Raw genomic sequence first — 27,807 nt, forward strand, 5'->3', positions numbered from 1 at the left:
AGTTAGCACGCAAGTAGTTTCTACTAGTATTATTTATTTATTTATTTATTTTTGCATTTATATACCGCCTTTCATTAAAAAGATAACCCCAAGGCGGTTTACAAAAGTTAAAAACATACAATAAAAACACAATAAAAACATCATGTTAAAAGTACAAAAACATATAAAAACAGGAATAAAAACAACACAACAAATACAACAAATAGAAACACAGAGAAGCTGCAGTAGAAAACCATCATGTAAAAGCCTGGGTAAAAAGCCAAGTCTTTAAAAGCTTTCTAAAAGCCGTGATGGAGTCCGAGGAACGAATGGCCACTGGGAGAGCATTCCAGAGTCTGGGGGCAGCAACAGAGAAGGCCCTGTCCCGAGTGCACAACAACCGGGCCTCCCTCATTGTCGGCACCCGGAGCAGGGCCCCCTCAGATGTCCTCGTCCAGCGGGCAGCAACCCTTGGGAGCAGGCGGTCCCTCAAATACCCTGGGCCCAAACCGTTTAGGGCTTTAAAGGTCAAAACCAGCACCTTGAATTGGACCCGGAAACGAACCGGCAGCCAGTGCAGCTCTTTCAAAATGGGAGTGATATGTTCCCAACGGGCAGCTCTGGATAAAACCCTCGCTGCCGCGTTTTGCACTAGCTGTAGTTTCCGGATATTCTTCAAGGGCAGCCCCACGTAGAGCGCGTTACAGTAATCCAGCCGCGACGTGACTAAGGCGTGGGTAACCGTGGCCAGATCTGCCTTCTCGAGAAAGGGACGCAGCTGGCGCACCAGCCGAAGCCGTACAAAGGCACCCCTGGCCACCGCCTCCACCTGATCCTCCAAAAGCAGAGCCGGGTCCAGTAGTACCCCCAAGCTGCGTACTTGCTCCTTCAAGGGGAGTGCAACCCCATCCAGAACCGGTAAAATCTCCTCATCCCGATTGGCTCTCCTACTGACCAACAGTACCTCCGTCTTATCCGGATTCAGTTTCAGTTTGTTAGCCCACATCCAACCCATCACGGCCTCCAACCCCCGATTCAGGACATCCACCGCCTCCCTAGGATCAGATGACAAGGAGAGATAGAGCTGAGTGTCATCTGCATATTGCTGACAACTCAGTCCAAATCTCCGGATGACCTCTCCCAGCGGCTTCATGTAGATGTTAAACAGCATGGGGGACAGGACCGATCCCTGCGGGACCCCACAGGCCAACGGCCACGGGGCCGAGCAGTAGTCCCCCAGCACCACCTTCTGAACCCTCCCCTCAAGAAAGGACCGGAACCACTGCAACACAGTGCCTCCGATTCCCATACTCGAGAGGCGGCCCAGAAGGATACCATGGTCGATGGTATCGAACGCCGCCGAGAGGTCCAGCAGAACCAACAGGGACGCACTCCCCCTGTCTAGTTCCCGGCGTAGGTCATCCACTAGAGCGACCAAGGCAGTCTCAGTCCCATACCCGGGGCGGAAGCCAGATTGAAAAGGGTCCAGATAATCCGTATCATCCAAGACCCTCTGCAGCTGGGACGCCACCACACGCTCCATCACCTTGCCCAAAAAGGGGAGGTTAGACACAGGTCTATAGTTGTCCAGGTTGGAGGGATCAAGGGAGGGCTTTTTTAATAGAGGTCTTACCACCGCCTCCTTGAGGCACGATGGCATCCTGCCCTCCCTTAACGAAGCATTAACGATCACCTCCAGCCATCTACCTGTCCCCTCCCTGGCAGCTTTTATTAGCCATGAAGGGCAAGGGTCAAGAGCGCACGAAGTCGCCCGCACACTGCCCAGGATCTTGTCCACATCCTCAGGCCGCACCAACCGAAAAGAATCCAACACAACGGGACCAGATGGTACCAGAGGCACGTCTGCCGGAACTGCCAAAACTCTGGAGTCCAGGTCAGCATGGATGCAAGCGACTTTATCTGCAAAGCGACAGGCAAACCGATCACAAAGAGCCGTAGATGACTCCTCCCCCATTGTCCGGGGGGATGTGTGGAGCAATGTTTTCACCACACGAAACAGCTCTGTTTGCCTGCACTGAGCAGACGCAATGGAGGCGGAGAAAAAACATTTCTTCGCCGCCCCCACCGCCACGGCATAGTCCCTAAAATGGGCTCTAGCCCGTGTTCGATCGGATTCGTGACGACTCTTCCTCCAGCGTCGCTCCAGCCGTCGTCCGAGTTGCTTCATCGCCCTAAGCTCTGAGGAAAACCAAGGAGCAGAATGGGCTCCACCAAGCCGGAGAGGGCGCTTGGGGGCAACCGTGTCAACAGCCCTGGCCATCTCTCCATTCCAGAGATCAACCAAGGCCTCGACAGGGTCACCAGCTCTGGATACTGGAAACTCCCCAAGGGCCGTCTGAAATCCAAGCAGATCCATAAGCCTCCGGGGGCGGACCATCTTAATCGGCCCACCACCCCTGCAGAGGGCAGACGGAGCAGTCAAACTAAACCCCACCAGGTGATGATCTGTCCATGACAAGGGAGTGATCTCAGATTCCCCCACCTCCAGATCATTTATTTCCCGATCGGCAAAAACCAGATCCAGAGTGTGTCCCGCCACGTGGGTAGGGCCCGATACCAACTGAGACAGGCCCATGGTTGCCATGGAGGCCATGAAATCCTGAGCCGCACCCACTAAGGGGACCTCAGCATGGACATTGAAGTCCCCCAAGACAATAAGCCTGGGGGAACCCAAGGCCACCTCTGAGACCACCCCCGCCAGCTCAGGTAGGGAGACTGAAGTGCAGCGGGGTGGTCGGTACACCAGCAGAATCCCCAGCCTATCTCGGAGGCCCACCCTCAAGGACAAACACTCGAAATTCTGAGATTGCCTGACCGGGCACCTGGAAACGGGGAGGGTCTCTCGAAAGATGACCGCAACGCCTCCTCCCCGACCCTCGAGGCGGGGCTGCTGCACGATCTGGAAACCTGGAGGACAAAGCTGAGAGAGACCAACACCACCCAGCGCATCCAACCAGGTCTCCGTCACGCATACCAGGTCAGCACGCTCATCCACAATCAAATCGTGGATGAGAGATGTTTTTGCGTTAACTGACCTGGCATTCAGCAGCAGCACCCTAATCCTCGAAGGAGTGTTCTCAGAGCTCCCTAGGGTCAGAGGGTTGGGGGAAGGGCCGGAAAAAGGAACAGGCCTCAATTGCCTGGACCGTTTTCCCCTGTAACGGCCTGCCCAACTCCCACCGCCATACCTCCCTCTGCCCGCTACCCGTGATATTGCCGCCCCCACTCCAGACCCACTTTTTTGCTCTCCCAGACACATCCCCCCAGACTATTCCACCACGGCTACTTGGCTTAATTTAAAACCAAGACCAGACTCATACAGTCCCTGCTGACTTCTTGCTTGGTGGAAGATGGATCTTCAAGGCAGAAGGAAAAGGTCTTCAGGGCTCCAGGCAGCTCGCCCCACGGCTGAGAGCCACAAGGACAAGAGCCCTTGTGCTCTCGCCCTTCGGCTCACGCCAAGAGGCTCACGCCCCTGGCCCAGCCCCAGCTTTAAAGCCACAGAGGCTGAGGGTAGATGGCACACACCTGGAGAAAGAGGTGGGGCAGAAGCCCAAACACAGTCACTGCCCTGCCAAGATGTTCCCTCTTCCCTTCCTCAGTCCCTGGCCCAGCCCCAGCTTTAAAGCCACAGAGGCTGAGGGTAGATGGCACACGCCTGGAGAAAGAGGTGGGGCAGAAGCCCAAACACAGTCACTGCCCTGCCAAGATGTTCCCTCTTCCCTTCCTCAGTCCCTGGCCCAGCCCCAGCTTTAAAGCCACAGAGGCTGAGGGTAGATGGCACACGCCTGGAGAAAGAGGTGGGGCAGAAGCCCAAACACAGTCACTGCCCTGCCAAGATGTTCCCTCTTCCCTTCCTCAGTCCCTGGCCCAGCCCCAGCTTTAAAGCCACAGAGGCTGAGGGTAGATGGCACACGCCTGGAGAAAGAGGTGGGGCAGAAGCCCAAACACAGTCACTGCCCTGCCAAGATGTTCCCTCTTCCCTTCCTCAGTCCCTGGCCCAGCCCCAGCTTTAAAGCCACAGAGGCTGAGGGTAGATGGCACACGCCTGGAGAAAGAGGTGGGGCAGAAGCCCAAACACAGTCACTGCCCTGCCAAGATGTTCCCTCTTCCCTCTGTGGACGGCAGAGCGAGCAGAGACCATGGTTCTTCAACCAGGTTTCAAGGACAGTTAATCCACTCCTATCAGAGCAATCTTATGGAAAATCAGATCTGCACATCTGCAGGACACACCTCAAATTCTTCCTCCACTTCACTTCCTGACAGGAATTCACTCACAGTCAACCAAAAACATATCTAACCATGCACTAAAATAATCCAATTACATGGAAGTCAACACATATAATGTAATTTGACTGCAATTGCCAAAATCCTGCCAGCACTGTTACAGAATGGCTGGCTTTAATGTCATCGCTGAGAAAGCCATGCCTCATCTTGTTTGTTTTACAGCCGGATTCTAAAAGAGCCCTGCAAATGGGGAGGCTGCCATCAGAATCCACAGGTGTTCCTCCAAGTCTATACCTTTCACTGAGAGCCTTAGAACCTTAGCTCTTGGAGGTCATGAAATGGTTTTGGTCTGTGAACCACTGTGTAAACTGCGGTGCTGGAGAAAATGTTGTCAGTTATATTTCAGATTGGCTGGATAGATAAGCATTCAATATTTGGCAGCAATGTGGTACTAGCTTCTGCCTGCCTCTTCTGTCTGAACCACTCATTGCTGTGTATCCTTAAGACCCACCTACTGCCTCCTATTTGCCTCTTCCTGTCATGGACGTCAAGTACTGGGAGGCAGCAGGTGGGCAGAGCAGCAAATGCTTTAAGAATGGACCTCTGTCAATCTCTTCCTCTGTTGCCAGGAACAGTAGGCAACTGCAAGGGAGTGATAAACCTTCTCCCTCCCTTGCATACACACTCACCCAAGAAGGTAACAGAGAGTAGGAATCAAGTATGCTCACCCCAGGCAGATGCCAGATTCTCCCCTGGACTGGGAAGAAAACGATTAAGGCAATCATCATTACCGACCATCCCCTAATAAACACCAAGGAGATTCTACGTGCCCAAGGTGACAGACATCAAATAAATGTGGCAATTAAACTATAGTGAAATTCTGGGTGTAGAGAGGCTGATAGTGCTTGAGAACGGTTTCCAATTCCTCTCTTTCCAAAGCACCAAATAAAAGTAAGGAAGGTGGTGGATGTAGAATGGAAGGGTAATCCTCTTTCAAACACAGGACTCCCACATTTGAAATAACATGTTAAAGATGCAGCACTATTTTATGAAGTCATAAGCCAAGGTAGTTCCAAGCAACTGAAGGAGGAGCAGAAAAAGATTTCCAGTATTTCCAGACAGCAGGCTTTACTGCAAGTTTACTGTGAGTTTGAAGTTGCCCAACAAAAACGATGCGAAAAGTGGATATTTTTTTACCCCGATATAAATCAGGTTATACTCTAATATGCAGTGAAAAACCCGAATTGTGTGTGAAGTGCTCCCCAATAGCTTGCAGGGACTTCAGAGTAAATGTGGCTGATATGTGAACACACACCCTCCATTCTGGAGGAGATGCGAACTAAAAGCCCTGCAGGAAAAAGCTCCAGTAGGGCGCATAATAATATATTGAGAAAAGAACACATTTGAGAATTAAAACTCAAAATAGTCCCCAAGTCCCACTGTTAAGAGAAGGAGCAGAAAAAGCATCACAAAGGTTCATTTAAAATAAAATAAAGAACAGTATCTACAGAAGAATTGTGCATTGATAGCTTTTAGGTTCTTATCAGTTAGATTGTCAGCACAGGTAGCACAAGAAAACCAAATATTAAGAAATGTTGGAACCTGCTCTTGTGCCTTGCCAACCCTGCTCCAAATGCCCTCAAAGAACCCCCCCTGGATACAATATTCAAAGGTGCTCTTCTAAAAGCTGGGGTAGGGGAGAGACAAGCTAAACTTGCTCCCTCCAAAAACAAAAGAAAAACAAGAGAGGAACAGAAGAAAAGGAAAAACATCCTCAGTGCAACAAAAGCTATGTGCTTGTCATGTTGCAGCCTGAATCTACAAATCTGTCTTTTCAAAAAGTCTGAAACTCCCAGTATCAGCTCTTCTGCAAAAACACAATATTTATTCCTGTTTATTTAGGGGCATCTCTGGGGCATTCAGCATCACAGTATTTCGGTTCAATTGGAGAGCACAGTTTTCTACTTATTTTTTGCAATTGGAATTTAATGCACAAAGCAAGGGGAAATTGTCTTGGAAAAGTTTTTAGTGTTCCAGCTGACCCTGTGGTGATGATGCTCCCTGGCATTTATTAGCATTTACTGACTGGCCATGAAAGTATAGACTGCACTCCATTTTTGCTTTCTCAGAATTTCAGAGTGCTGTCTTAATCATTTGGCTTTATTTTGTCATTTCTTCTCTGCTGAAATGGCACTAACAGGGAAAATCAAGGGAGGGGTTGCTTTTCTTCCCTGCCCAGAAGCATGCAATCTACAAGATAGGTAGCAGTTTCCACACTGGGACTGTAGCCAGGATCTCACAATGATTAACAGTCAGTGATCCTTGGGGCAGGGCAAGAATTTCCATCTCCGAGGCCACAGCTGACTAAGCAAAACAGCTATGCCGATTGCAATGAAATATTCCGAGAACAGTCTAAGGCAAGGATTAAAGAAAAAGAATCACAGCTACTGGTGTGTGTGTGTGTTGGCGGGGGTGGGGAGGTAATTCTCCCTTAACCACAGGACCTCTTCTGTGTACAGTATTTATAACATTGTATTCATTGGTTTGCAATTTGAGCAGGAATTCAGATAGAAAGAAGCTGTCTGCCCTTCTCTTGATAGCAAAGAAAAGAGAACCCCCACCCCGGCAATAAGGCCACATTTGCCTCACCAGAAGCAGATGATCTGACAGATGGTACTTCAAAAAATCACTACCTTAAGGTTAGCTAAAGCCGAACTTCGTTCCTTTCTGCAAAAATGTAAGCTCTGCAGTAACCATACCCAACAGCAACATTCTGATCCCAAAAGCTGCATTACATCCACCAAGTACCACAGAATCTACTCAGAGATATGCATCAGCCCATAGCCAGTGTTCCCTCTAAGGTGTTCCCTCTAAATCCGTTCACGGATTTTTTGATGTCTGCTCAGTTAATTTTAGATCCCGCTCAGGTTGACTTAGGAAGGCCCCACTCTGAATGCCTCTACGCACACACTGCCTTGATACTGCCACCCAGAACAAAATTCATTCCACACACAGATGAAAAAAAGAGAGAGAGAGAGAACACTGGCCCTAGCCAATCTCTTTCACTGTGGTTCTTCCTTAGAACATGATTCTCTGAGCTCAAGATGTTCCAGAGGCAGCACAATCAGGAGGCTTTACACACAGGCTTCTGCCCCAAATCTCCTTCAGAAGAGACGAGAGTGTGTGTGTTCACACACCAGCCAAACTTACCTCGAAGTCCCTTCGAGATGTTTGGACCCACTCCACACACAAACTGGTCTTTGTGATGTGAATTTTAGTTAATCTCAACATATATCCGGGTTTTTAAAATGCTGGTTTTAAGCTACTTTTTCTGAAAATGCGGGAGCAATTAGGGAGAGGCACTGACGTAGAATCATTAGCATGATAAGAGGCATACTCTCTTCAGAAAGGCAGATCTCTCTCTGCAGGGAGCTCTCCCCCCCCACTCCCACTGGCTAGAAGGAAAACACTGATGCCTGCCATGTGAACTTGTTTCAAAAGAAAACTGAGAGCAGAGGGGAGGGGCTGCTTCCCTCAATGTTGCGAATGTGCTTCGAAGCGGCTTCGCTCAACATTTACCCCGAAAGCCTGAAGCCAAGTGTGAATAACTCCCAGATGTAGTATTCTTTGGGAAAGAGAGCACTGGTGACTAAAGGGATGTGTGTAATATTTCCTTTATTTACAAATATGCAAGCAGAGCATAAGTGGAAGCAAACAAGCACACATACTCCAGGTAGCAACTTAGGCACTTCCCAAAGAATGCATCCAGTTTCAGCCCAAAATTCTCAGTGTGTGCGCTCTTTTTCATACATATATACCCACCCTCTCCCTTCAGCTGAAGAGTGTGACTATCTCTTAAATCTGATGAGAAAGCATAGAGCAGGGGCACAGAACTTCGGCCCTCCAGCTGCTGTCAGACTACAACTCCCATCATCCCTTGCCACAACTGTCAATAGTCAGTGATAATGGAAGCTGTACGTGTAGACCAAGAACAGCTAGAGGGTCGAAGTTGAGCACCCCTGACATAGTGAGTAGCAGCCGTAGTGGTGCATAAGGAAGGACTTTTTGCAGTTGCAGTGTTCTGCAACTGTGAAGTTCTGCTACTGCAAGCACCTGAATGCATGTTGTGCAAGGAGAAACAAACACATGTTGCACAAGTATTTGCACATACACACACCTGTGCAACAGGTTGTGAAAGAGCTTGCGCTAGCCAAGTAATTTGTCTGGAACAGACCTTAATTGCTTTATGCAATGACTGCATACATACTATGTACTTGTGCCAGTGTGATAGCATTCAGGCTAGTAGTCTGGATGCAACCCAGAAAGATTCCCGACTACCATGACTAAGACTACCACCTCTTAACCACTGGCTTCCAGGCTTGAAAAATCAACCAATTAACCTAGATTAACAACCAGCAATTCACCTAACAGAGAATGGCTGGTTAGCAACCATAACAACAACAACAAATATTTATATACCGCTTTTTAACAAAGGTGTCCAAAGCGGTTTACATAGAGAAATAATAAATAAATAAATAAGATAGATCCCTGTCCCCACAGGGCTCACAATCTAAAAAGAAACATAAGATAGACACCAGCAACAGTCACCGGAGGGGCAGGGGTGGAGCCACCATTGGGCGAATGGGTTCAAAGAACCTGGGCTGCCGCCAATCAGGGGCCATGCCTCGCGGCCCTGATGCACCCCCAGTTTCTGACGTCAGATGCAGGTAGCGTTATTTCACTCCCTAACAGGGCCGCACAGCCCCATTTGGGAACAAAATCGGTCCATGCTGCATTGGCAGCGTGAGCTGGAGCAACTCTTTAACTCTGCCTTTAAAGGCAGGGAGAGCCGATTCATCATATTCGTATTCATATTCCCTTACAGTCCAATCCTCTGAGCTAGTGTTATGAACGGTCTATAACATATCAGAACCAGAGGTACCAACTCAGAAGTGTGGTGAAATATAGGCCTGTGTCTGATTTCAGTTTATTAAGAAATGATACCTGAACTCAAGGTGAACTAGGATGTTGCTCTCCCTGCTCTCTGGAGCAGGAGGAATCCAGCATTGTGTTGTTAAAATGGATATGCAAGGAAACACAATGAAGCCATGTCTGAATGCTGAATGCTGTAATCCATATGCTAATACCACTGGCTACCAAGTGTCTGTGAAAGGAGCCAGAGGCTGATTCCCTCCCCCCCTTTTCCTGTTACAAGAAGTTAGTGTTAAATGCTTATCAGTGATTAACTGTATTGTTCTCCATGGAAATTCAACATAGCCAAATAAATACAGAGATCCATCTGTAGATTTTGATCACACCTCACTGATGCTACAAATGTATAGAATGTCTCACGCACATATATGTTACTTTAAATATAATTACACACTAGATGAGAGATATACAAGAAATAATGGAATGACTGTCTCACACAGAATATCCTGAATCCCCTTACTAACTGCTGGCTTTTTAACACCTTCTGGGGAGATGCCATTGTGGCTCTCAAGTGCAGATTTGCCTTGGGCAATGCTCCCCACCCCTCCCTTCCTGAGCGCGCAGTTTACAGAAGATGAGATTCCGAGATCTCTCTGGACTGGGAATATCCTGAATAATTAAGACTTTGTTCAGAAGGTAGCAGCTAGTTGTCACCTTTTGGACACCCAGGAAAAGAGGAGATTTTTAATAGATTCTATTCAAGGATCAAATAGAAAAACACTATAAGAATGAGGCTTTTGAGACAGAGAGTTCAGCAATCTTTGCCTACAGCAAAGCTGCTCACAAGAATCCCAGGGTTTTGCTGCTAAGCCGTGGGGCAAAGCAGGAACTCTGCCATGGTCAGAGGCTGTCTGTGACTTCTACTGCGCAGTGAGAAAGTCAAGACTCCCCAAGCACGAGGCTCCGGCTATCAGCCATGATCTGGGCACTGCAACAACTCCTGTCTCCGCCAAGCGCCTCACCCCTTCAGCTGAAGTGATTCTTCTCTCTCAAGCCTCCGTTCCTGGTAAATATGCTGCTCCTACAAGCTTGGAAACTCCTCCATCCTGTCCCTGCTCCCTTCTCCTTCCCCCCCTTCTTCCCTTCTACTAATCTCCCCAAAACCATGCCAGCCCGCAGCCTTCATTCCCCCCCCCTTTCCTTTCTGCCTGTATCTGAAATATATTAGAATCTAGGAAGATTTAATTACACACACATACGTAGCTAGGCACACGGGTGAATATTGGTACTGGCTAGGAAGTTCGGTTTAAATACTGTGCTGATATTAATAGAGTGTTCTGCTTTCTGCTTTGCTAGATTAGTCTTTTATACTCAATAAAGCCCATTGAATCTTTGAGTGGTTGGATCTCTTTTCTTCATTGCGTCCAGATCAAACGTGGTCACCAATGTAAAAGAACTTGGCCCAGACCTATTTTATATACTAGCTAATGAGCATATTTAGTATATAGATCAGGCCTGGTCTGTAACACTAGGCGTCAAGTACAGAGGCACCATGAGCTCCAGCACTGAAACCCCCATGCTGGAACAGTGATTATACTTGGCACTGCTGCACTTGTAACAGAGAGAGGCAGAGCACAGCTGTGTAACACAATGACCACTGCACAGGGGTCGAGAAGGAGAAAAGATTCCCTCCTGTTCTCTTGTCCTGCAGCATCTTTAGGGACATTTGGCTACTGGAGCAGAGAGGCCAAAGCAGAGCTGTGACAGTCAAAACTGAAAATAAAGAACGGGTTCTAGATCTTGGGAAGCAAGGTGGTTTGTAATAGTAGGAAAGCATTTCCGCTGCAGAAGTGGACATCCTCAGTGGCACTACTACAGCTCAAGATGAGTTGTGGGACTGCAGCGTCACACTACCACTTTCAAGTCACAACATCTGAATGCCTTCCCTGTGATGGCATGTAATGCTTCCACAGGACACCTTTTGAGAGGCTGCTAGGAACTGGAGGCTTACCATACAGCAACCCATTTAGCTTCCAATGGACCTACTCTGCAGTGTTTGCTGTTTAGGAAGAAGGCCTTGGGAGAAAGGAATGGACCTGATCAGCAAATGCTTCTAAAAGCCTGACTGATCACAGCTGGAAAGAGTCCAACAACCAATCCATCAATGCACCTAAAATCTGTATACTGTACAAGAATTGAAGCAGGGGCAGGGGGTGAAGAGATGAAAACATTACATTTCAGTCAAGCTTTGACAGCAAATTCTTTTGATCTGCCTGCCAAGGGCTTCTGAAGTGATTCCCCTCGCTTCTTGAGTTAGTGTAAGGCTGGGAGACCATCCTCCTGAGTGCGCCTGACTCCCACTAATATCGGTGAAAGTAAAATGTTGACACTGACAGAGGAACAGAACTGTCAGTGCGAGCATTTCCTCCTGCTTGCACCGGCATCGAGGCATATGTAACACGCAGCACACAATGCAGGGCAGAGGCAAGCAATGCCGGTCTGCCACAACGTGCAACAAAACACACTGAAGACCTTCCTGGTAAATGCAGATGGCAGAGCAAAGTGGTGCTGTTCTCCGCTTTGGAGTAAAAACCCAAATTGTTTTCACTTGAAAGTGATGTTTTTGCTTTCTTCTTTAGCCCACCCCATACAGACAAACAGGCAGACTGTTTCTCTCTCCTTTTCCCTGAGCTGCTTTCAGGTTTTCACATCCCCTGGGACTTTTACACACATGGCTTTTAGGGGGCATCTCCTCCGGAATGGAGGGTGCGAGTTCACATATCAGCCAGATTTACCTCAGTCGCAGCGGGCTTTCAGGAACCAATTCACACCGGGACTGAACTCCCCTGCCACTTCACGATTAAAAACAACAACACCCCCCCCCAATTTTATACCTCTAGCCCCTCCGGGGGGCTTCCTAAAGGCCCCGGGTTGTGGGGTGTCCGTGAAGGTTCCCCCACCCCCACCAGCCTCGGTAATTACTGCCGCGGCCCAATCTAGTGCCATTTTCGGCTGGCTTGGCAACCATTTTTCCTGCTGCTGTGCATGCGCAAATGGCCTCTGCGAGGCCTAGCATGGTCCAGGGCCTCGCAGAGGCCATTTGCGCATGCATGGTGGCAGGAAAAGGGCCGCGGAATCTAGAAAATCCATTCCAGGCTAGGCTCAGAAAACAGTGTTGGCAAGTGGTGGTGTTGGTGGTGGGGACCCTTATAAAGAAAGGACTGGTGCAAGGTTCATTTGTGGGGGCGGGGGCTAATGGAAAGGTTGTGCTGTCCAGTTGGTGTCAACTCCTGGTGACCACAGAGTGAAGTGGTTTTCTTGGTAGAATAAAGGAGGGGTTTACCATTGCCTCCTCCCATGCACTGTGAGATGATGTTTTTCAGCACCTTCCTATATCGCTGCTTCCCGATATAGGAGTTTCCCATATTCTGGGAAACACACCAGCAGAGATTTGAACCAACAGCCTCCTGCTCTCTAGGCAGTTTGCCTCCCTGCTGCACCATTAGGTGGCTGGGGCTAATGGAGGGGGTGGCTTTTCACCGTTTGATAACTCAGAGCTTAATTTTCAAAAATGAGAGGTGTTGGGACTCAACTCCAGGACTCAGTTGTGACCACAATGGCACTCTGAGCATGCTCAAATGGACTTTTTTTCTTGCTTCACATAGTTTGGAATGGTTCTAGTTGGGCCCAAGTACTAATTAAGCCCTGTCAAAATGTGAATTGTCATGAAGTCAGCCCAGGCTAGCTTCTCTCCAACTTCTCATTCATGGTTGCAAGTTGAGAAAGGAAACTTTGGGATAATTCATGTGTGTGATGGGGGAGGAGTCGCTGAAAAATAGAGCCCATTGATCTTGTTCACATGAATAAATTATCCTAGAGGATCCCTCAGTTGTTATGCATGCTGTAAGGATGAAAATGACCCCCCCCCCAATTGGGAGTGGTTTCTACACACAGATACATTCACTGAGATATCACTTTGGGTTAAGCATTCTGTTGTTTTGACTAGTTAATCTTGCGTAACACTGACTATCAAACTAACAACGTTTCTTGCCTCCTCCTCTGGGCCGTGACTGGTTGGAGAAAAAACCCAAAGCAAGCTGTGGGAACGCACACAGGAAAAATATCTGCAGAGAATGCGGAGAGGAGCCAACCCTATGTGAACGGCCCATTTAATTCCCCAAATTAAACAGCTGCAAATCTGCTGCAAAGCAGATTCACTCTTCAGATACCCCATGGCATGAAGCCATGTCTGGATAATTCCCTGCTGAAATTGTTTGTAGCAGGCACCCCCAAATTGCGGCCCTCCAGATGCTGCTGAACTACAACTCCCAGCATCCCTAGACACATTTTTTGTGGCTGGGTATGCTGGGAGTTGTAGTTCATCAACATCTGGAGGGCCGCAATTTGGGGATGCCTGGTTTGTAGGAAAATGGTCTGAAATTGGGCTGTGACATCCCTGGGGTCCTCTGTAAAGTCTTTACTTATCTCTGATGTAATAGGAGCAAACCAGATTAGGTGTGGGTTCAGTTACACCAGCCTTACCAGTAGGATTAAACTAAATCCACCTAAGACACACTAGTAATCAGGGATTGTCACCTTCTCTTGAGTGAGCAACAAAAACTATTAGGATCAGCAGTGCTTACTTCAGTTTTTAAAAAAACACCCTGAAGTATGGAGTTGTAGCTCCACTAGCTTCGAATGTCTCCCCCCCAAACTCTCCTAAATAAATACTGCTGTAACATATAGATACAAAACTTAACAGAGGGTTACCTTTAACAAGCGACTTAATAGTGCATATTTCTAATTCTATGGGTCAAGACTCATGTTTGTTTAACATTTTCACATCGCTTTTCAATGTTCAAGACACTGAAAGTGGTGCCTAAAGAAAAGGTACAGAAACAGTTAACACAAAGTGTTAAAAATATTCTTAAAAACATGGCACAACAATAACTGCAGCATGGCAAGTACAGCAAACCTTAAAAATAAAAATTCACTTTATTTATGTTAATTCTTTATATCCCACCTTTCCCTGTTAAAAACAGGCACATGGCAGCTTAGAAGATTAAAACCAGCCAACTCCTCAAGCACCTGTGGCATCAAGAATACAATGGTTTGGTTGATATGTCTGCCAGCCCTTGCAAATGCATGGGGGACAAGCGTGGGTGTGCAAGTCTCCTTACCATCTGGCATGCCGACTTGCCACTGCCTAATCGTGAACAGTGGGGGTTCATCTGAACTGCCTCCTCAATACGACTAAGTATGTATTCATTGGCTTGGCTGAATCACTTCCCAGGAGTGAATCAGCCACCCCACAACAGAAGAATGTTTACTTTACAGAAGGGTGGTTTGGATTAATTGTTCCCCCACATGATAAAGCAATTGAAGTGTGCTCAAGATGTGGTGAGATGTGCATGTTCACCCTTCTCCAGCATGAGTGAGAGAGGGCTGGTTGACATATGATCCAAATGCATCATATACGTAAATATGATTCCTGAATCTTGAAAAACTCTCAAGGACTGCCTCACTATTCACCTGACCTTTGACATGAAAAGATACATGTCACCAGCCATTCACTGGCCATTTCCCTGAATGCGCTTCCACCATGTGCACTGGGAAATGCCATGTCCAATTGATTCATAATATATTTTCACACATAAGTTCCTCAAGGGCTCATCCTCCAGAATTCCTCTAGCATATCTACAAGCTCTTAAGCAGTGATTCCCATCACCAATAATTCAAGAGTTGTCTTATAGCAAAAAGAGACTTTTTACATTTGTTTTTTCAAGCCGCTTTTAAACAGCAGTTAGCAACTTCAACACAAATATCGATCTGATGTAATCTATCTACCTATATTTATATACCACCTGATATGTGTATCTCTAGGCAGTGTGTGTATCTCTAGGCGATGATTAATGGTGATTAAATATGATTAATGGATGTGAACATTGAGATAATCAAGATAACACTGAGATTATCAAGAGAGGTCCGTTTGCAGTTGCCACCGGCTCATCTGGTGGCTACTCCGGGAGGGCTTTCTCCACTGCTGCCCCGAGGCTTTGGAATGCGCTCCCTGCTGAAATAAGAGCCTCCCCATCTCTGACTGCTTTTAAAAAGTCTTTAACGATGCATTTGTTCATCCAGGCTTTTAATTAAATATTGTTTTAATAGTTTTAATACTGTTTTAAAATATTATTTTAAAAATGTTAAATTGTTGTAATGTTTCAACTTTTTTGTTGTTCTTTTATTTTAAATAATGTTTTACTTTTTCTGTTTTTACTTTGTTGTAAACTGCCCAGAGATGTAGGTTTGTGTGTTGCTGTGGCGCGGCTCCTCGGCAACTTACAAGGAGACCCCCGACCGGGAGGCTAAAAAGCAGCCTCCCCACTCAGGGGTCTCTCCAGCATGCTCTGCTTAGCCCACTCTCCCCACAAACCCCGCAAACCCTCACCAATCGTGAGACCCGCCTCCTTGACTAACAAGCAGAAGGTTGCCAGTTCAAATTCCCACTGGTACTGTATCGGGGAGCAGCAATATAGGAAGATGTCAGCACCTAGGAGCACTGCAGTTTCCTAACCAGGTACTTGTGGCTATACATACATACATACATTTGCACTTTCCTTCTCATGTCATGTGCACACACACCCCCACCCCCAATACAGGCATTCTCAAAGTGTCCTGTATGAAATGGCAAAGGAACACAGGAAATTGCCTTACACTGAGTCAGAATATTAGTCCATCTAGCTCAGTATTGTCTACACTGACTGGCAGTGGCTCTCCAAGATTTCAGGTAGGAGTCTCTCCCAGCCATACCTAGAGATGCCAGGGAGTAATATGGGGACCTTCTGCATGCAGCATGCACATGCTCTTCCACTGAGCCATGGCCCCATCCCCAAGGGGTATTACAGAGCTCACATGTAGACTCTCATCCCAATGCAAACCAAGGTGGACCCTGCTTAGCAAAGGGGGAAATTCATGCCACAAATCCAGATCTCCTCCCAAATTCCACTCCACTCTTCTCACTTTAAATCAAAGGTTTTACAAAAAAAAGGGCTGATAGAGAGGGGATTCCCACGATTTTCCAGCCTGCTTTTGGGTGATCGTGTGCTGAAACGGGGGGTGCGTGGCTCCCGCCAGCTAGCCTCATTAAACCCCCCTCCCCTTAAACAAGGTTAACAAAGAGCTCGCTCCATTAATCTTGGTTTTTTGCTTGTGTGTCACCGCAGCATGAGGTGACACACGAGTAGACCCCCGAGCAGAAGGCTGCAAGTGGCCTCTCAGACTCGGGGGTCAGGATGCCCCGCACACTTGTGTGGGGCATCCTGGAACTTCTGGGGGCCATCCGGCTCCTGATCCCCGCACCCCCCACCGGCTCCATGACGGAGCCGGCAGCCATGTGGGCGGCCGATTTGGCCGCCCAGCTATGAGCAGCTGCTCATCTGCGGAGAGAGCAGACTAAGCCTTCTCTCCACGCAGAACCCTGTCAGGCACTTCACACATGTTGTGTGAAGCGCCTCAGAGACTAGCATATATGGAAGCTAACATAATTTATCCATATGGTCTGGAAGACTTTGAGGCTATTCTCATGACCTCCCAAAAGGGAACCCAGACCGCTTTTGGGAGATTGTGTGCTGTAATGGGAGCCACATGGCTCCCGGCAGCAAACCACCCAGAGTTCCCCTCCTCTTAAACCAGGTTAGTGGAGCGAGTGCTCCGCTAACCCCGTTTTGGCAATCTCGAGTCACTATGGTGTGGCTCCACACCAAGGTGACTCACGAGGATACCCCCGACAAGGAGGCTTGAGCAAGCCTCCTGGCCTCGGAGGTCTCCCCAGAATGCCCTGCGCACTCGAACAGGGCAGCCTGGGACTTTGGGGGGCTGGGCAGGTCCCGATCCCCTCCGGCTCCATGACAAAGCCAGTAATCATGTGGGCGGCCAATCCAACCGCCCAGGGACGGCTCCCTGCGAGTGTGTAGGGACAGCAGGCTAAGCCTGCTCTCCCACAAACCACCACGAGGCGCTCCACTTAGCTCATGTGAAGTGCCTCTTGAAGTTGCATGTCAGGAGAACCTGGATTGGTTGGCAAACTGCAGCAGCCTAGCACAAATTCCAACAGTGGATAAAAGACCCTTTGTTCAAAATACCTTGTAGGGTGGAAAACCCATTGAAACATCTGTTTAGAAGTCAGCTACCTTCAAAACAATTTGAGAAGATTGGGGCAATGGATTGGGCCAAAACTCCAGCATTTCAGCCATAAATCTCATTTATCACAACACAATTCTCCCACTGTTTGCTGCACAATATCAATTTAACCCAGCATGTCTCTTTTCCAGTCTCCATAGAGGACACACCATACATCTGTATTAATTTAACAACTTTTCACATGTAAAGTGTTACTTTCACATCACACTCTCTCTTCAAATCTGCGCCAAGCATCTTAAGGTGGGTGTTATGTGATAGAAAACATTGCTGTTTCATAGTATCATTTGCTCCACAGCCAAATATGGCCTTTAGAGATGGGCAAAACATCCTGTTTGCCTCAGATTAACTCAGAAATAATTCTCCTCCCCGAAATCAGATCAATTCCCATGGCAATCTGACATGCAGAAAATGACTGCCAGTCCTCCTTGCTGGCCTCCCACCTGAAAAACACAGACTTCCCCTACCCTTTTGTATCAGACTGGTGGTAAGAATAGGAGGAAGAAGGGTTTTCCCCTTCTTCCTGCATTGCCTTGATACGTTGTGGCATGCACTATTCCTACTGGCAGATTGGTAAGTAAATGCAGAGGAAGAATGTCTAGGGGATGGAGGACTATCAGTGGGAGAGAAACGGCGGTGAACTTCTCCAAATTAAGTATTGGCGAAGAATTTGGGAGGCTCCAGGAATTCACTTATGGATTTGGGGTTGGCCACTTTGAATCCCCAGATACTTCTCCAAGCTTGGAGACATTTGGTGGCTTCTCTAATGACCTTAATCCTTCCTCCTCTCACTTCCCCACCCTCATCTGCCCACAAGTCTCTTCCTCCCATGAAACACTCTGCCCATTCTCCCTTGCTACCCCTCAAGTATGGAACAACATACTTGTTCTCCCAACACAGACAAGCGGCTGCCTTTCTATCTTCCACCCAATCCCTTTTCCAAAGTTGTTGGAAATGCTATACTGTATATATTTATTTTTAAAAATCAATCAATCAATCAATCAATCAAAAATATTTTTATACCACCCAAAACTCGCGTCTCTGGGCAATTTACAATTAAGGGGGATGACGGGGGATAGAGGAAGAATTGGACTTAACTGTTACTGTTTTAAATGCCTTTACATTTTTGAGGCCATGACTTGATGGCTCTACGTATACAGGACCTTTGCCATTCTCTTCTATGAACAAATTTGTGAACACAAAAAGAACCTCCCCCAGGGAGTTATTTGCACATGGCTTCATGCTGCGGGGTAAATGTTGATGGAAGCCACATTGAATCACACACATGGCACTGAGGGAAGCAGCCCCTCCCTTCTAATCTTTTACAAGTTCACATGGCATGCTTCCATGTTTTCCTTCTAGCCAATGGGGGGTGGGGGGAGAGATTACTAAAGAGCTACATCTGCATTTCAAAGACAATATTCCTCTTATCATGCTAATGATTCTAGGTCAGTGCCTCTCCTTATTTGCTCCAGTGTTTTCAGAAAAAAGTAGCTTAAAACCAGCATTTTTAAAAAATGGAAATACTTCGAGATAAGCTAGAATTAGCAAGACAAAGCCTGATGTGTGTGGAATGGGTCCAAGGATCTTGAAGGGACTTCGGGGTAAATTTGGCTGGTGTTTGAGCACACAAACTCTCTCTCCCAAAGGAGATTCAGGGTAGAAGCCCGGTCTGTAAAGCCTCCATGCATTTCCTTTTATTGAAGACAAGAAGCAGTCCCTGTTTACATGGAACTTGGATCATGGGAGGAGAGCTGATCTTGCGGTAGCAAGCAGGAATTGTCCCCTTTGCTAAGCAAGGTCTGCCCTGTTTTGCATTTGAATGGGAGATTACATGTGAGCATTGTAAGATACTCCCCTGAGGGGATGGGGCTGCTCTGGGAAGAGCACCTGCAAGCTTGCATGCAGAAAGTTCCAACTTCCCTCCCTGGCATCTCTAGGTAGGGCTGGGAGAGACTCCTGCCTGTAACCTTGGAGAAGCCACTGCCAGTCTGTGCAGACAATACTGAGCTAGATGGACCTATGATCTGACTCAGTATATGGTAGCTTCCTATGTTCCTATGGCCTAGAAGTGTGCTTTTGTTTCTTGAGGTAATGTTTTCCTGAGTTTCATTTTCATGTTGAAATCCAAAAAAAGGATGGAATAAGAATCAACATTTTTTAAATGCATCTTTCCCCATATTCATCTTCAGCATAATTTGTAAGATGATCTAATAGTTATGTGGGTAACATATACAAATGTTAAAACATATACAATAAATACAAAACTGCCAAGAATGAAGTTATCCTGCTAAGCACTGCCTCATAGTGTGAACCAAGCACTTCTGCTAGATCCTGGGTTTTGATGGCTACAAAATGAACAGGAATGTGTAAAAAACATTTCTCTGTCTATCTCAAAGCACTGTGGGCAAACATTTAGTATCAATTACAAGGTTAAGGAGCACTACTGTATTTACCCAAACTGATGATGACTCTGAATTTAAGACAACTCCCTTAAAAATGAAGAATTAAGTACAGGTTATGCCCAGGGGTTCACATAATTTGAGATCTGGTTCTCAAATGAGTACCAGCAGAAATGGTTTCGTACTCATGTTGCCACTCTGCAGAGTAGCCAATTCTCTGGCCTCGAATGCTCCCAACCAGCGTTCCCTCTAACAGAGATTCTCAGATGTTGTTGACTACAACTCCCATAATCTCAAAGCCATTACAACTGGGGATTCTGGGAGTTGTAATCAACAACATTTGGGAATCCCTGTTAGAGGGAACACTGCTAACAACTCTCCTCCCAGCAAAAACCTTCTCCCCTGTCTAGCGCTGTAATTTCGTTCACAGCCTGCCCACCCCACAAACCACCCCCAAACAAAAACAAACCCCAAGCAAAGAAACACCAGGGCAGGACCCTTCTCTCTCCCTCCATTGTCACCATCCTCATCCTCCACCCTGACCTTTTGGCGTAGCCTGCCCTGGGGCACATCCTACTAGCCAGGGGAGAGGGGGCCTATATTCGCCCCTCTCTCTGGCGGCCCCTAGGAGTAAGGGAGATAATGAAGAAGATGGGGTGGAGGAACTGGGGTGGGCCCTCAGGAGCTCGGGGGGGGGGGGCTGGGGTCTATGAACCCATCCACTCAATTATAGCTACACCCCTGCTACCAGCCACTGCTTGCTTGCTTTTGGTTTTGTTTGGGGGCCCAGATCCAGCAGGCTTGTCATACTCCTTGCCCTACTCCAGGGCCAGGCTTGATGCTAAGGCAGCAGCAGAAGGCTGGCAAGTCGGGGCATGCAGGCTCCTTCAGAGCAGCAGCAGCAGCTTCTCTCGCCCTTTCGCCTTGCCAGGAAGACAACGAGACAGATACGGACGCACACGACCCTGAGCAACCCCCCACCCCCAAGTTTGGGCTGGAAGTGCTGCTGTCGCTTTAAAAGTACAGCCTCCCTCCCCATGCAGCCAAGAGACAGGCGAGTTTCAAATTGCACTTGCCCCAAAAGCAGAAAGGAAAAGGAAACTATGTGGAGAAGGTGCCATGCCATGCCAAGCCAGGCTGGGAAGGAAGAGAAAGGCAGTCAGGAAATGGGAGAGAGAGAGAGAGAGAGAGGGTGTATGCAAGCCTGCCATTCTTAAGAGTGGAAGGAGAAGGGGAGAGGAAATGCACAGCACCCCCATTGTCTTCTCACTTTTTGTAAAGCTCCAGGGATCAGCACAGTCTGGCTGTGCTGCTGCTCAGGTCCTTTGCAAGGGAGAGAGCTGTGAGAGATCACGCTAGGCAGAGGACCTTGAATGCCTAATTTCTAAAATCAAAGAAATTGGGAACCTCGTCATGGATTTGGGTAAATATGGTACACAAAACCACAAGTAAATATGTTGCTGCTACAACTATTAACTTCCCGACCTGCCTTAAAGAATGTATTGGCTTATATGTACTAGAGAGAGAAAATAATGTTCGGAATGGGGAATGGGGTGGGGGTGGGGAGCCTGGAAAGGAATATCTCTATTTTTAAAAATGTGCCTCCCTTGTGAGCTGAGCCGAACTCCCTCTGAAGCCTGACTCCACTACCCTCAGCCTTCTCTGCTGCCTGTTTCCAACATCCCTCTCCTTTCCCAAGCCTAACTTTGCATGGGGGGTGGGGGGTGGAAGCGGGGAAGGCCAGAAATAGCAACACTGCCCCCACCACAAAAATAAGTTTAGAAAAGGCAGGAAATCCAGTGCCTGGGTTTCCCCATGCCCCATACGACCACAGATTCCTGGGTGAAACCCCTTCTACCCAGTAATCTTTGGTTGTGAAAACAGCCTCACTGTCTTTTATTGTAGGTGTTAGCTTAACAATTACAAAAGTAAAAAAAAATAAAAATCAAATGAATAAAATGTAAAAGATCAAGCAATAGACTAGCACAGCCCCATGGGCCTAAATTGGCTTTTGCTCAGCTAGAAACTGGTGCAGAATATTTAAAACTCAAGATTATATTCCACCCAGAAAAAAGTTATTTTAGGAAACAGTCGTTTGAAAACTTAATGAAAATGTGCTGAGTCTTAAAATACAGACATCTCTAGCTGTTCTCCATTGAAAGGGAACAACATGTGACCAGGAAATGTTGGCAGTATTGGTCGTTCTGTAAAATTAGTGTTGGATTCTGTGGGATCCTATATATAACTTTGACAAACAGCCTGCACCATCATTTTGTGGTTAATCATAGCTGTTTGCTCTTCTCCCGTCAGAGAAATGCTTATTGAAATATGTGCTCCAGAAGTCAAATGAACAAAGAGAAGCAGACCACATAATAAAACATACTCTCCAAACCATCAAACAGCAAAAATGCACAAGTTGCAGCATGAATCAAGTCTTGGTAAAAATCATGTGGGGAGTAATTACAGTGTCTCAGTCCATGATACCATGTAGTTACAGAGTTAGTCAGGATTTCCACTTAAGGACCTTGTATTCAGGAAAGTTTATAGCTCAGCTGCAAAATTAAAATTAGCCTCCCATGAAACCTGGCAAAGAATAATCCAGTGCAACCAAAATATTTTATTTTATTACTGATGTATCTATTTTCCTTGTATACACTGAGGTGCTTCACACAACACATGTGAAGTGCCAGACAGGGGTCTGCAGGGAGAGCGGGCTTAGCTGCTCGTAGCTGGGTGGCTGGATCTGCTGCCCACACGGCTGCCAGATCGGCCGCCCACATGACTGCCGCCTCTGTCACGGAGTCGGCAGGGGCTGTGGGGATCGGGGGCTGCATGGCCTGTGCAAGTGCGCGGGGCATCCTGGAGAGACCCCCGAGCCTGGGAGGCTGCTTGCAGCCTCCCGGTCAGGGGTCTACTCAGGTGTTGCCACATGCTGCAGCAACACATGAGCACAAAAACAAGGTTAACAAAGCAATTGCTCCATTAACCTCATTTAAGAGGAGGGGATTTTACATAGTTAGCTGCTGGGAGCCATGTGGCTCCCATTGCAGCACATGACCGCCCAAAAGCGGGCTGGGCTCCCTTAGCCGCTTTTGGGTGATTGTGGGAATAGCCTTCTTGTTTAACAATGGAAAAACCAAATTCATTCTCTCTTCTTACCCAGCCATTAGTGGGTGCTTTCAGTTTGTTCGTTTTTGCAGTTTAATGAATCAGGTTGCTTTGACTAATTCCTGCAAGAGACCCAACCATACAGTAATGCTCATTAGGCCTGGGAGATTAGGTTGGCTAGTTGCAGGAATGCCAAACTAGCAGAAGGTCCACCACCCCCAACCATTCTCACATTGTGTAGAACAGGGTTGCACAACTTCAGCACTTCAGCTATTGTTGGACTTTAGCTCCCATCATCCGCAACCACAGTGGCCAATAGTCAGGCATGATGGGAGTTGTAGGCCTACAGCAGCTGGAAGGCTGAAGTTGTGAAGCCCTGGTTTAGAGCATCCAAGAAAGTTGGAGGCAGCTTAAGATAATTCCCAAATTTGCACACCCTACCTTATTATCTTATATCTATCTTATTTATTTATTATTTATCTGTGTAAACCACCCTGAGCCATTTTTGGAAGGGCGGTATAGAAATCTAATAAACAAACAAACAAATAATACCTCTTCTAGGTTAGCACTATTATGACGATATTTGTTTTCCAAAACTCCATCTTAACCAAAATAATTAGCCCAAAATCATCAACCCTGTACCCAGGAAGCTTCAACCTGCACCCAGGAAGATAGGGAACAACAGTAGTGTGATGGGTAGCCATTCACCCCTGCCCTGATATGCTCCATAGCTGCACCATCTCTTTTCTCATGTCCAGTGCTTGTCTGCAGAGCAAAGTGTTAAATCTGTGGAGTTTTTCTCTGCATCCAGGAGCCCAATATTCTAGAAGGTAGGGTTCACTCTGGAGACTGATGAATGTGGTGAGAGCAAGGGGCATGGCCATGGGGCCTATAAGCATATCTAGCTTGCATGGTCCAATTCCCCCTCTACCCGTGTACAGGTTGAAAGCCTGAACAGTGCTGTTTCCCCATTTTGTGGTCATTTGTCAGGCAAGAGTCATAAAAATACTGAAGTGCAAAAATTAATGTTTTTGATCATGTTTAGGTTTCTTAGGTTTCACTTGCTGATCAAAAGAGAAAGCTATCATGATTTCTTGTAACTTTCCATATTGTACACTTTGAAGAACAGTTTGTCTGCAGAGTGATCTGGGGGTGGGAGGGGGACCTTGAGGCAAAAAGTAATATTGTGGCAGTTCTGCTGCTCTTCTTCCTAGGTTTCTGCAGATGAGCACAGACCAAAGAATGGCCCTGGGTCTGTCCATTTTACAGCTTTTACAGTGCGAGGTTCAGTGTTACGATTGACCCCCCCCCCAAGGTATAATATCCTCTCTGTGCTCAGAACTCAGAAAGCTTGAAAAGCTACTTTCCATCTGACATGCATATTTCTCATGCATACCTTCACACTGGCCAGAATACTTAATTTTTCAATCTCCCCGCGCCCTGCCTCTGTTACTTAAAAGCTCTGGCTCACTTTCATATCCAGCAGTGCCTCCTGCCAAGCCAAAATGAGTGCTTGCAGCAGCCAAACATACTATCTGTACTTCTACCCACAGCTGAAATAACTTTGAGGAGGGTTTGAAAGTCAGACGTGAACATCCTAGAACTTCTATGAGCTAGTAATACTTGCTTACTAGAACTTCTGTTTGAGTAATTTGAGCTACCTTGTTAAGTCTCTTCACTAGAGCATCAGAAAATTATGAACTGGATTAATTTTGTGTTTCTTGCATAGATGGAATGAAAATCTGAGAAACTGCTAGCTAGAGAGCTGGAGCTGGTGGGAAAGGTCAAGTTCTGATGTTCAACATTTGGGAGCCCAAGACTCTTAAAGTACAGGGAGGAAGAAGCATGCTGATCAATGGCAACTGTTATAACAGTCCCCATGATCACAGCTCCTCATTTCTCATTAGCCCTCTTCATAAACAGGTGTAGGGAGGTGAAGGGGCAGGTTCCACCCCCATCCCATGTGCCTTCCATCAAGTTTCTGGCACACATTTATGCTTACATGCATTTAGATATTTTTCCCTAGGACTCAGAACCAGGCAAAGGCAGAGGCCCTGATCATGGATAGAGGTGCACATAGGTAGGCATGTTGGAAGACACCTGCCAGAATGTGAGTTGGGCAGAGCCAGCTGTTGCGATGTTGCCCCATGATGGACTAAGCACATAGATCCCTTCCTGAACAACTAGACACTATTCAGCCTCTATTTTCTAACGCTCTTTTCCATGTTTCTCAACAGCAACTTTCCCCCCTCCTTTTCACTTAGGTATCTATCATCAATTTATGTTTCACAAGGCAGTTGCTGACATTCTCTATGTGTGACTAGGATAAGCTTGTTATTTTGTTTATACTACTGCTGCTGTCAAAAATAGACCAGACATATTTCATCATTCTCCAAGGGTTAACCTCACCATCAGGACTCTGTTACCAGTACTTTCCAAAAGAGCTGTAAACTACCTATGCTTTTATCATCTGCTCACATTCGTCTCCATACAGTGATCCATTCTCCACATTATATTATGCGTCACTTCTATTTTTTTTTAAATTTGAACCATTTTAATTTTCAACCATTCCACATGCATGCTTGACCCTTGCCATTCATGGATTATTAAATCTAGTAGGGAGGAATTTTTATCTGAATCCAGCAGATTCTAAATGACTCATTGAGAGAGAGAGAGAGAGAGAGAGAGAGAGAGAGAGAGAGAGAGAGAGAGAGAGAGAGAGAGAGAGAGTTCTCAGCTTTGCTGAAGAAAGCTATTGTTTGACCACTCCTAAAGAAACCTAGTCTGGACCCTTAGAACATAAATAACTATAGGCCTGTGGCCAATATTCCCTTTCTGAACAAGGTGCTTGAGCATGTAGTGGCTGACCAGCTCCAGACACTCTTGGAGGAAATGGCTTATGTAGATCCATTTCAGTCAGGCTTCAGGCCCGGCTTTGGAAGCCTGGTGAGATGACCTATGTAGAGAGAGAGACAGAGGGAGTGCAACCCTGTTAATTCTCTTGGAACTCTCAGCGGCTATCGATACCTCTGACCATGGTATCCTTTTGGATAGGCTAACCAAGTTGGGTGTGGGAGGCACTCCTTGGAAGTGGTTCTACTCCTACCTTGAGGCCCATTCCCAAAAGGTGGTGCTGGGAGATTACTGCTCAAACCCTTAGCAGTTGTGCTTTGGGGTTCCACAGAGTTCCATTCTTCTATTGCTGTTTAACATTTACATGAAATTGCTGGGAGAGGTCATCTGGAGATTTGGCCTCAGGTGTCATCAGTATGCAGATGGCACTCAGTTGTATCTCTCTTTTTCTGAGACACAGATGAGGTGGTTACTGTCCTGAATCATGCCTGGATGCAGAAATGGACTTGATGAGGGTGAACAAGTTGAGACTCAATCCAGACAAAGCAGAAGTCTTTCTGCTGGTTTCTCTGCCCGGGTGAATGATGCTCAGCTTGTTCTAGATAGGGTTGCACTCCCCCTGAAGGACCAGGTTCAAAGTCTGGGGGTGCTCATCAAACAAGCATTGTCACTAGAGGCTCAAGTGGCCTTTGTGGCTTGAAGTGCCTTTTATCAGCTTCAGATGATGCACCAACTGCAAATGTACTTGGATAGAGATAGCTTGGCCACAGTTACTCATGCTCTGGTAACCTCTCACTTAGATTACTGTAATGCATTGTGTGTGGGGCTGCCTTTGAAAACGGCCCAGAAACTGCAGTTGGTGCAAAATAGGGCTGCAAGAATATTAACTGGGACTGGGCACCAGGGCTTTGTCAGCCACACTGGCTCCCAGTCCATTTCCAGGCCCAACTCAAACAGCTGGTTTTAACTTTTAAAGCCCTAAGTGACTTGGGACTGGGTTACCTGAGAGAGCACCTTGCCCCATATATCCCGACTTGGACCTTAAGATCTTCTTCAGAGGCCCTGCTCTGAGTGTCCCTGACAAACGAGGTGAGGTGGGTGGCTAATAAGGAGAGGGCATTTTTTGTGGTCACACCCTATTTATGGAACAGCCTCCTTAGTAAAGTTTGCCTGGCAACATCACTTTGTTCTTTTAGATGCCCTGTGAAGACTTTTCTGTTCACTCAGACTTTTTAAAATAGATTTTTTTTAAAAAAAGTTTTTACATTGTATTGTATTGTGTGTGTATGTGTGTGATTTGTGATTTGATGTGTTTTTATTGAATGTTTTAATGCTGTGTTGTGAGCCACCCAGAGAATAATTTGTTATGGTGCAGCTAACAAATAAAGTTGTTTATTATTATTATTATTATTATTATTATTATTATTATTATTATTATTATCATCATCATCATCATCATCATCATCAAACATGTTTCAAGAATAATTAAAAAGTCTTTATTAGCCCCTTAATTTCTTAGCATCTAGTCCTGAACCCTGATTTTTTTTCATGTTGCTACGCAAATGGCACAAACTATGCTCTGAGTGTGTCATGACCCTTGCCCTAAGCAGTAACACAAACTCTGACCATGAGGAGGGAGGTGCAGTCTAGCTGGAAAAGGTGCAACCAAGATGGTCAGGGACCTGGAGCACCTTCCTTATGAGGCAAGGCTGCAGTATCTGGGGGGTTTTTTAGTTTGGAAAAGAAGCAACAACAAGGAGACATGGTAAAGGTTTATAAAAGTATGCATGGAGTAGAGAGAACAGACAGAGATAAATTTCTCTCTCACACACACAACACTAGAACCAGGGGTTCTATGAAACTGATTGTCATGAAACCTAGGACCGACAAAAGGAAGTACTTTTTCACACAGCACATAATTAATCAATGGAATCTGCTGCCCCAGGATGTGATGATGGCCAGCAGTTTGTCTGGCTTTAAAAGGGGCTTGGATAAATTCATGGAGGATAGGTCTATCAATGGCAGCTAGTCTGATGGCTATAGGCTGCTTCCAGCCTCAGAAGCAAGATGCCTTTAAATACTAGTTGCA

The 27,807-nt window shown here is 46.7% G+C and overlaps 1 protein-coding gene across 4 annotated transcripts in view; it reads right to left on the reverse strand.

Moving 5' to 3' along the window:
- GPC1 (glypican 1) overlaps positions 1 to 27,807 on the reverse strand; it is a 315,629-nt gene that overhangs the window by 163,660 nt on the left and 124,162 nt on the right. The gene's annotated exons all lie outside the window — the stretch shown is intronic.

The sequence above is a fragment of the Hemicordylus capensis genome, chromosome 3, assembly GCF_027244095.1.
Source record: "Hemicordylus capensis ecotype Gifberg chromosome 3, rHemCap1.1.pri, whole genome shotgun sequence".
In the NCBI taxonomy this organism is placed as follows: Eukaryota; Metazoa; Chordata; class Lepidosauria; order Squamata; family Cordylidae; genus Hemicordylus; species Hemicordylus capensis.